This window comes from Cygnus olor, chromosome 11 (genome assembly GCF_009769625.2).
Source record: "Cygnus olor isolate bCygOlo1 chromosome 11, bCygOlo1.pri.v2, whole genome shotgun sequence".
NCBI lineage: Eukaryota > Metazoa > Chordata > Aves > Anseriformes > Anatidae > Cygnus > Cygnus olor.
The window spans coordinates 7,413,916-7,424,629 of record NC_049179.1 but is presented as its reverse complement, the minus strand read 5'-3'; the positions used below and the strand labels follow the sequence as shown (position 1 = coordinate 7,424,629).

Below are 10,714 nucleotides of genomic sequence, written 5' to 3'. Positions count from 1 at the left end.
ACCACCACAATAAATTTAAAACAATTCACTCTTTTCTTTTAAATGGAAGTACCCACTTTTGAGACTATAATAGCAGAAATGAAGTCTAAGTAACTTAAGCTAGAAAAAGAAATGAAAGTGTTAGATGCCACAAAGGGTGTAGAGCTCCCTTCCATTTCCTTGTGATATAGGGAAACCCATTCCTTCACGTAGCAATGCACCTACAGAGCAACTATACAGTCTCATGTCCAAACTCAAGAGCATTCACTTCTTGTAAGCAAACACGGATATCATCACAGAAGTGCCTTATGGACTGTCTTTATTCTGAGTTTAGTCAGGCATTTAACCTCTCAGGATGAGGTTACCAAAATAGAAATTACCTGTTTTGATCTTATTTTCTTCCCCTTCAGAAAGAACTTATTTTATGACATCCTATCATAGCATATATAACAAGGTCAACTTCTAACAAGTTTGTTTCAATTGGTAGATTAGTCTTAAGACTATTCTACTAAAAGGTATTATACACTGGGATCATGACAAACATCTTATTTTTACGTTTTCTCTAGTGTGAGCATTGTCATGGTACAACACATCTTGCACAACTAAGTATTTCAAAATCTGCTCATAAAGCATTAAGTCACAAAAAGTTCTGTATGTATTGTATGTTATGCTTGAAAATAAATCCTGAAGGATTATTTCAAGGAAAGTAGCATTTAATTTCTGACAAAGCCTGTGAAATATAGAAGCTTAAAAAGAATTCTTAACTTCAGTGCAAATGCTGGAAGAGAATGGAGTTTGTTTGCTAATGCAAAGCTTACTGCGTTAAAGTAAAATATTATTTTTATTAACGCTGTAGCAAGATCAACATTAATTCTCATCTAAATTTAACACATAGTCCTCAACTTTAAATTTGTCACTAAATATGTAAGTTTAATATTTAATCATTTATTTTATTATTTTAGGAAGCTGCAACTAAGCTGAGATGTGTGGTATCCATGAGGTTTCAGTTGTGCATTTGTTTTATAAAAGCCAAGTTATGAAGTAAACAAATATTGATTTTTTTCCCTAAATTCAAGAAGGCACCAGTTATTCTCTCTAAATGTGTAGAGAGATGAGAGATGACATTAGACATTACTTGGAATGCTGGTGGGCTAAAAGGAAGTCATTGTTTCTGCATAACAAGGAGCATTTTGTATTTTTAGGGGATCTACTTGCAGTGAAGAAAGTCCAAGTCCCCATGAGGACCAGAACAACAACGGATATTACTGTATTACCTTCACAGCAAGGACACAAGAAGATATGCCAAGAAAATATAGAGATATTTCAACTAAGTAGTAGGAACATAAATAACAACTAGAGTTCTTCACATGAGAAGAGAGAGTTGGCGTGAGACAGCTAGTGGGGAGTGAAATGAAAGGCATGACATTTGAAAGAAATTAGAGCTTTTCAAAAATCCCAGAATCCTGTAACATGCGGTGTGTTAGCCACAGCTGGCTGACCCAGAGGTTTTATCCATTGCAATGCTCGTGGTCAGCACACCCAATAACCCCAAACAGAAGGGGCACAGTGAACTACATAGGGAAATTACTTTCCATCTCACAGTTGAGTAGCTGGATACCTGGAATCAGACAACTAATGGGTAGAATATTCTCCTTTCACAGTACATATAAATCATCAGTTTGTACCTCTGCTCATTTTCTAGTGGCCTGATCATCCAACTGCCCCACCTTCCTCTTCTTCTACTGTTGAGACATTAAGAAAATGAAACTGGTTGGTGAACCCACCAGATCCAATATCATCAAGTGGCTGAGACCAACCAACATCACTGTCAACCATTTATTTTTTTTCCTTTTTATTTTTTTTGCAAGCATCAAAACCTAAAACACCCCAGAAAATATGCTCCAAATAATGGCCAGAGTCACAAATGCCAAAAGAAAGTGTATCATTGGACTCCACAGTCAGCAAGGCATCAACTGCACAAACTCTAAAGGTTATCTCCATTCATTCTGCACAACCTTCTGCCCAAATCCATATCCTATTACCATACTGTGATTTGCACCTCTCAAGGGCCTGCTTCAATGGACACAGAATCCCATTCACCTGTGCATCTGCACAAATGCAGGCTCCAGAAACACTGCAAACTGGCTGCCACACACATACTTTCACCTAAATAATTGTCCTTTTGTGCCTATCCCAAGATTTACTCTTTCCATTCCTACAAGATTTGAATAGCTTGTTCTAACTTGAATCTGTATGCCCCAACAGGGGTAACTCCAGCTCCCACTCCCACTTTCCATCCCTTAACTCTGCCAGCTTCTCTACCAAAGCACTTCAAGTCTCAACATTTTCTTCCAAAATTATATTAACTCTCACTTTATCACCATCTTCCACAGGGGATTTCACGATTTCACTGCAACAGCTCATTTCCTTCCTTGTCTCCTATATTTTCCGCCTCCTGAGTGGGTAAGGCAGCAGAAGACGTCACCAGTCTGGTTCTATATACTCCTTCATGAGCTGGTCAATGCGTGTGGGCTAAATTTCCCCTGTCAGCCAGACAAGCCAATGCTTTTCCCTCAGTGGGGACTACCTACTGGAGCTCTTCTGTCCTAGAAGAAACTTGTAATGATTCAATCATTTGCCTGATTTTGTGGAAATTGGCCAACGGGTTTCAAAGATTTTTGGGCATAAACTGAGAGTAGTATGATAAATAAAGCATAATCTGAGAGGAAAAAAAAAAAAAAAGACAACAGGCTACAAATAGATAATGCTTTCCCTGCTTTCCTTCTTTTTTTTTTCCCCAAAGATATTACATGCAGCCAGAGAACCTTATCAGTAGTGGACACCACCTGTGTTTTAATATAGGCAATGGGGAAATGCCATTCCTTCTACAAGCTCCAAGACAGCCAAAGTTCTCTTTGCAGTGGGGCTGGATGATGGTTTTGGTGACTGTTACCTGCAGCAGAAACTTGGTAACAGCAGGTTTTTTACCATTAATATAGTTTGGGACATAAAAATTCAGAAAGACACTGTGAGGGTTCCATTATTAACCTGCAAAGCCTATCTTAATAGTGCTTTCACTTTGTTTTATTTTTCCTTGGTTTTCCTTCTACTTTAAAAAAGACCAACATTTTTCTTCATTACTAGAAAATGTAAACGGGAGCATAACCTACCCCACAGACCTCTTTAAAAGAAGGCAGTATTTACATGTTCTACATTTCAAAAATGCCACATAATCAGAAACATTAAACAAAAGTAAAATCTGACACCCTGTTTCAGTTTTGGCAGCCTATTCAACAAGTAAACATTTACAGATAGACTTGAAATTCCCTCTACTTTAATTAAGCCCAGTAAAAGCAAACTGAAGACTTCGTAACACATACAAATTTCCCATCATGTTCAGCTTTCAGACTCCATGAGAAAACATCACTGACTGCTGGATGGCCTTACATGGCTGTAGAGCACATTGAGTGGATGTGTCTGACTGCCAGGAATAGTGTAGGCTGACACGAGCAAGTATCAAGCACCAACAGATGCTTTCCATTTCTTTAACATGAATGTTTATTACATGCCTTGCCCTTAACAAAATAAGTAAGAAGTAACAAAGACATCATGGCTTGAAAGCCTCAGGGAACCAAGCAGCTAACACCGCCAGTTAATTGTTTTGGTGGTGACAATTTCAGATCATTTGAATAGAAGCCTTTCTTGACCTTCCATGAGGCTCCAGGTCTGCACACATTTTAACCTACAACCATAACTGACTTACCCTGTAGCTTTAGAAAACTTATTTATTTAAGACTTTTTCTGAAACCCACAAAATTGTTCTATACTTAGCCTAACTTATTTCTTCTTGGCCACGCATTAGAGAAAAAAAAAGAAGAAAAAAAAATTTCTGTCACAATATGGCAGCTACAGTTCTGTAACACTGCTTCTCACCTAGAGATGACTTTTGACCAGCAAATCATCAGCTGATACTAGGATCATTCAAAATAAATTTATTAATAAAAAGCATTTTTTTGTTAGCATGAATGTTAAGTTCTACTTCGCCTTTCTCTCCATTTAAGCTACTAAAAAATAAGTGTCAAAAACATTTTGCAAAAATGATTTTGTAATCCTTCCTATTTTTGACCAGTTAAACAGAAGTCAGTGGTTAAAGTTGGAAATAATACCCACAACTAGTACCTACGTAGCTCTTAATTAGCACACCAGTTGTGACAACTCACTAAAGTAATGTAGTTTCCAAAATGAAATTGTGATGCAAAAGTTCCCTGTACAACTTTCAGCCTGTTACCCTATGCTGCGCAAAACTGCTTCTGTGGTATCCAAGGTCTACAGCAAGAAAAGTAAATGTGTCGCTGTTAACTGTTAACCTCTTCTCAAATCTTATTACAGTCACAGAAAACTACGAAGCAACTGTCTGTGAACAAGAACTGCTATAACTCAATTGAATTAATCCATATCCTAATTCACATTAGCTGAGGGTATATAACCCTCAGGAAGAAAAGTAAAAAATCTCATTCTGAATTTAAGATTGGCATTTTTATCAAATTGGATCTCATTATCAAAGTCAGCAAAATATATGTAAACTAAAAGCTTATGACAATTTAAAAGAACAGAACTTAGAAATTTTGCACATTTTCACTAAAACAGTATCTTTGTACAAAATATGTGTATTTTGCATAGGCCCAAAAAATAGTCTCAAAAAAGAACCCCAAAGTACAATTATTTTACTTCCTCTTCAAAACATTATTATCAACTGTTATTAAAAATAATATGCAAGACAGTTTGTGATTCCAGAGAAGTGAAATGGCACCATCTAGTGACTTATAGATCAGAAAGTTGAGTCAGAAAAGTTGTTATGTCTTGTACTTCCTCTCAACACCATGCATTTGAGTTTGGAAACAATAGCAAAAGGAAATGTAAAAATAAACATGAATGCTGGAACACTTACTATGGAACAAAGAATTAAAAGCCAAGTGGAATTACTCAAGGATTATTTTTCTACTGAACTATATACTTATAGTCTTCAGCATATTAAAATGTTTTTGGAGGCATGTACAATATAAATTTAACAGTCCCCAACCCATATGTCTCCCTAGGAAAGCCAAAGGCTTTTTAAGCTATGACAACAACAGATTATTAAGGTGTTTTCTATCAATTATTGCTAACACACATAGCCGTCAAAATTTATGAATAAAAATTGAGTAACTTTGCATAGATCTAACTCACTCCTGATTTAATCAAGTAAAGCTGTAGCCCTTTCTCTTCAACTAATAACAAACCATATTTTCACAGACACCTCAATCCTAAGTATTTATGTTCACTGATTCATATTTCCAGAAGACTGCTTAGAAGCTGAATCATTTTTTTCCTCAACAAGAAGTGATACACTCTCTGTGGGACTATCAAAGAGGGCCTTTCCTTTAGAAATTGCTATACAAAAAATGGAAGGGTGAAGGAGGCTGTGCAGTGGAGATTTTTTTACTCTTCAGACATTTTTCAACAGTTTCCTCTCATTCTTTTTTTCCCTGTGTGTATTTAGTAAATACAAAGAATAAACTTTCTAGCAAAGAAAGAAACTAAGTTTCCAGTAACTCAACAAAAAAATAATAATAAAAAAAACACAAAAAACAACATCAAAAAATACCACCACCCATTCAAAAAAAAAAAAAAAAAGCAACCCACCACCAGAACAACAACAAAAACAACTGAACTGTCAGGGCGTCCCACCCTACCACCCTAAAAGTGGGAAAGGTTGAAATTATAACATCAGAGAATTATGTATTTTTACAAACTGAGAGACTGAAAATACCTTGTGAAGAACATTGCAGTGATCTCTAGCTCTGCTGGCTTCTTGTTTATCCATAGGTCTATGACAAAGCAAAGAATTCTATCTATTCCTAATAAAAATGAAGACAAGTAAGAATAACTGCTTATTGGGACAAAGTCAAAAGCTGTTAAGAAAAGCAAGACAGGAGAGCTGGCATTGCTCCATACTGCTGCAGTCTTCAGCAACAGAAAGTAAAATAACTCATGTTCTGGGAAATCACATAACAGCAAGCTACTACAAGCTACTACAGGTAAGGACCATATTCCAAGACCTTCAGGATAAATCCCTACTGGTTAGTACAGCACTGGGTCAAACTACTTAATTGGATCCACTACCTTCAACATATGCAGCTGGCCTACAAAAAATCATTTCTCTATTTCTCTGAAGCACTTCACCACACAGATACCAAGTAAAGCACAGAAATACATATTTGAATAGACTGCCTTTCCTCTTTTGAAACTGATTTCAATTCAAGCTGAAAGTTCTGCCTGCAAGAATGGTTTCCAGCTGACACACAGTAAAAACATGACTATTGTAATCAGTCTTCCCAGCAGAGCTCACCATAACCTTTACAGAAAAACTGTATGATTTTCAAAATGTGATTTTTGAAAACTTTATTTGCAAATAAGTGGGGGTATTATTCATAAAATATTATTGTCAGCTGTTTTAACCATCATGGAAATATCATCGGAAGTCCACAGACTCCCATTTGGAGCAAATATGTACCTTCTACCTTCCTACTTTAAAAGACATTAAAAATACACTGTTATATAGGGTAGATCCAACTTTATAAAAAAGGCAGACGGTATTATGGCCACATCTCTTCATAGAAAGGAGAACATTCCTCAGCCAGCAATAACTACTAATTCAAGGCTATTTTTATAGAGTACAGTAGAACAGTAAATCCATCCAAAAGTCATATCACTTTCACAGAAATAAATATGTAGGTTTGGAATAACACTTCAGAGCAATGTATTAAAATGTACTTATATTGCCAGACATTTCACCACAAAACAGGTTATTCATGCATAGGTGTAATGAGCAACAAAAATTGAGTTTTAAGTAATTTTTAGTAATATTTACTAAATAATTTATCAAATTACCCCCCGCTTTTTTTTTTTTTTTTACAGTTCCTATGGAGATGACCTTCAGAATGGTGTTTTATATACTTTATTCAGAAAGGTATTTACATATTGTCCATCCTTTCTGAAGTACAAATGACAATACCTAATAACCACAGTGCTATTTACAAGGATTAATCAATTATTGTAAAACAATTTGAAAAAGATAACCCTAGCAATTACAGTGTTTTCATTAACAACTTGAGTTAATACCAGAAAAATAACTTTTGTCTTATAGAAACAACCATCTGATGTCTTACATGCCATTACATGTCTAACATTTATGCAAAAAATGAAATTTGGTTCATTTGAACATTTGTTAAATGGCTTAGACTCCATTCAACTTGCCGTAGGACAACTGTGCAACATGGACAAATACAGTTTCTTCTTGGCTTAGAGTCATGAAGCCTTTGCTGGCTTTTCTGAAATAAGTAATTAAAATTAATTTTAAAAAAAATAGAGAAGACCTGAGGCAAACTAGTCTTTTTTTTTTTTTTTTTTTTTTTTTTTTTTTAAATTTTATCAGCAACAAGGAAGCCACTTAGCAGCAACCATACATGACATACTTACATCATATTTTCTGGGACTTTATAACAAACAATTAGTTTTAATGTTATTATTAAGAGGGGGTCAGTTTTTGTCAACACTTCACAACAGGCAAAAAAACTGACCACAACCTAGTGATCTGGAGGAAAGAGGAAATTCTGACTCCAGTATATACTGGTAGCCAGAGCTTTAAAACATTTCATGTTTTCAATAATTAAATTCAAATTCCAACTTTAGGGATGATAGGTTCTGTTCAGAATGCAACCCTGTGACAATCGCCTTCTCACAACATCCAGGTGAAGTTTTCAAAAGAACCAGAATCGCTTTTTCAGAAAAGACTGATAATAAGTGACTTCAGAGTCCAGTATTCATTCAGCCGCTGCTAAAAAACATTACTGGAGATGAACGATTTCCAGCCATTTCAGGAAGACCTCACTCAGGTCACCTCCTCACACCATCCACATGATGCCAGGTAATTAGACTCATTAACTCTTAGCCTCCTGCCCCAGGAGAAGCCTGGAACCCAGCCTTTTTCAGGACATCTTGCTGCTGACCAGAGGAGAGGAAACAAAGATGAGTGAGTTCAAGTGTAGGCAACAGAAGGTTTCTGTGGCTACATTTTGCCTTCCCCAGCTGCCTGCTGCTGCTTCCTTGTGGCACTGCGGGTTCCCCGAAATATCAGCTCCAGAGGGACACCCACGTCACGTCACACATTCTTTTATTGCTAGCACATTAAGTCTCACTTGTGATGTAGATGTACCTCTGCAAGGACGCTGACATCACTTGTTGGAAACCACTGCTCTAGATCAAGAATGACAAACTCGTCTTGGAGATTTGGCACTGGAACACCTGACGTCTTTAAAAATAGAAAGCTCGTGAACCTTTACGTCTTGAGTTAGTGAAGCAAGTGATTGTGGCAGTATGTTATCAGGGTAGGGGGGCTGTTTAGAGCTTTGCTGACCAGCTGAAAATCAGAAGTATTAAGCAATGTTGTTAATAGATAGTATCACTTAAAATTTTCCCCTAAGCAAGGAGATTCTGGAAAGATTTGCTGGAGCATGCCAAAGTTTTCACTTGGTATTTCGAAACTGAGCATTAAAAAAATAAAATAAAAATAGAAAAAAAGACTTGGTTTAGTATCTAAAATTAACTGGCAGAAACAACCTCACTATTGTTTTGCACATACACCTGAATCATAGAAAGCTACCCGTAAAAGACAACTACATTTATGTCAAGACAATGATGACTGTATGGTCAGACAGGTATCACTGAGTGCTGGATGCCTAAGCTGTGCGTGCAAACGCAGGTCAGCACAGTGAGCATTTGCTCGCAACCATATTCACTGATCTGACATTTCATACGGCTGTCACAAGGCAATGTATCATGATATAATACTATCTGACGCTGCAACCCACTTCCCAGAAAACCTACCTGCCTGCATTAGTTTTGTGTTCTCATTTAGATGGAGTTTAAATAAAGGGGAAAATATTATTAAAGTTCAAATTAAATACTTGATTCTGTATCTTTCAGCAAAATAGAGTTTGGTAAGTGTATTGTCTTTAATCGCTTTGATCTTTACATAGTAAAGAACTATAGCATCACAAAATGGCAAAAAATTCACAGGCAGTTAATAACAATGACTCATGTAAACTTCCAAATATATAGCTGAAATGGAGTTCGCTCTAACTGACTTTAATTAAGAGCCATGATAAATGCAATACAACATACTTTTAAATTCTTTCTTTCCAAGACGTGGCCCTTACTATGGAAGAAAGTTTGAGGGTTAATTTTTCTGTTAACTCTATCAGCTGTAATTGATCTCCAATTTGCATCATAGACCCCAATTTAAAAATTAGTTCTTAAGTTTCATTAGTTGCTTTAAGACTGCAATTGTTTTATTTTCTATTATTCAACCTAACTCTTGAGCAAGTTTGTTGCCACAAGAGAACTGCTGATTCTTAGCTGTCTGCCCAATATTATTCCACATTTAAGGAATCTCCAGCAAATGGGAGATGTCAAGGGGCTTACTTTGAAACTCTGTAGTAGGTAAAGTGGAACAGTTCTGTGGCAGAACAGAAAACACCGCTGGAAAGGGCCAGTTTTTCTGTAGTGATGCATAATGGCTACCGTGAATTTGCACAGTAATAAACCACAAAAGGGAAGGCAGCAGCAGGGACACCAGCCAAACAAATTCCCTTGAATCAAAGAGGAACAAACAAGCAAACAAACCCACCCCACAACTATAATTCATATCGTGTTTTTAACTAGCATTTGAAAATTCTACTAGAAATCTGATTAAGGATGTCCATGAGGCAAATACATTGGTTAGGGAGTTGCAGAGTGAATACCACAAAAGAAATGCATTCTAAATAAAAGTATGTTTCCCATAAGCAAAAAGTGCTTTTTTTTTCCCTTTCAAAATTAAACTTGCAATTTCATCTCTCACGGGGACAGGGTGGTTAAAACCAGTGAAATTACACTAGAGATTTATGCAAAGTACATCTCTCCAGAAGGAGAAACAAATACCCTGATTATACCGTGTGAGAAAAAACAGAAGACCAGTGCCTGAAAGCGTTTTCTGTGAAGTCTGATCCCTACAGTGGCTCCAGAAACACTCGTCAGGCCCCCAGACCGAAACCACGGCTCTGTAGGGTTACACGAAACCTCAGGGCAAAGCCAGAGCCCGCGGGGCGCGGGCGGCCTCCGGGGCCAAGCCTGGAGGTTCCCCCAGTACCGCCCCCCTCCTCCCCCCTGTCCTTTTATTTTTCTTTGTTTTGTCTTGTCCTGTTTTGTTTAACCCCCGAGCAGCAGTTCGGTTTGACGACAAAGCATCCAACCGGTGCAGCGTATACCTGGCATCCCCAGCGCTTGGCCCAGGGAGGACACCTCGGGGCGTTTAGAGCCGAGACACAGCTCTGCAAAGCGCTGTGAGGAGCTGCCTGGGGGCTCGGGGGCCTCGCTCCGGCGTCACGGGAGCTGCTGCACCCCGGGGCCGCGCGGGGAGGCCGGCAGCGGCACCTCGGGCCGGCGGGCGGATGTGCCCCGAGGCGTGTCGCCACAGGAACGTCTGAGGAGAGGCCGGGGAAGAGGCGGGTAACGAGCTGCCGTCGGCACCGCAGGCGAAAAGCGCCCTGCCCTGCCCTGCCCGCGGGGCCGGCCGGAGCGGAGCGGAGCCGCGCTCCGTGGGAGAGGCCGGGGCGGGCTCGTGCCGCGCGGGGGCCGCGCCCAGCGCTGAGGAGAA

At 38.4% G+C, this 10,714-nt stretch overlaps 1 protein-coding gene across 3 annotated transcripts in view; it reads right to left on the bottom strand.

Moving 5' to 3' along the window:
* Window positions 1–10,564, bottom strand: part of USP3 (ubiquitin specific peptidase 3) — a 102,517-nt gene extending 91,953 nt beyond the window's left edge. For 2 of the 3 annotated variants that reach the window (XM_040569420.1, XM_040569415.1), the window contains exon 1: window positions 5,789–5,876. The gene's annotated coding sequence lies outside the window, so the exon portion shown is untranslated. Of the gene's footprint in view, window positions 1–5,788; window positions 5,877–10,325 lie in introns of those variants that run through there. The other variant, XM_040569417.1, reaches the window with a different exon arrangement.
* Between the last annotated feature and the right edge of the window lie 150 nt (window positions 10,565–10,714).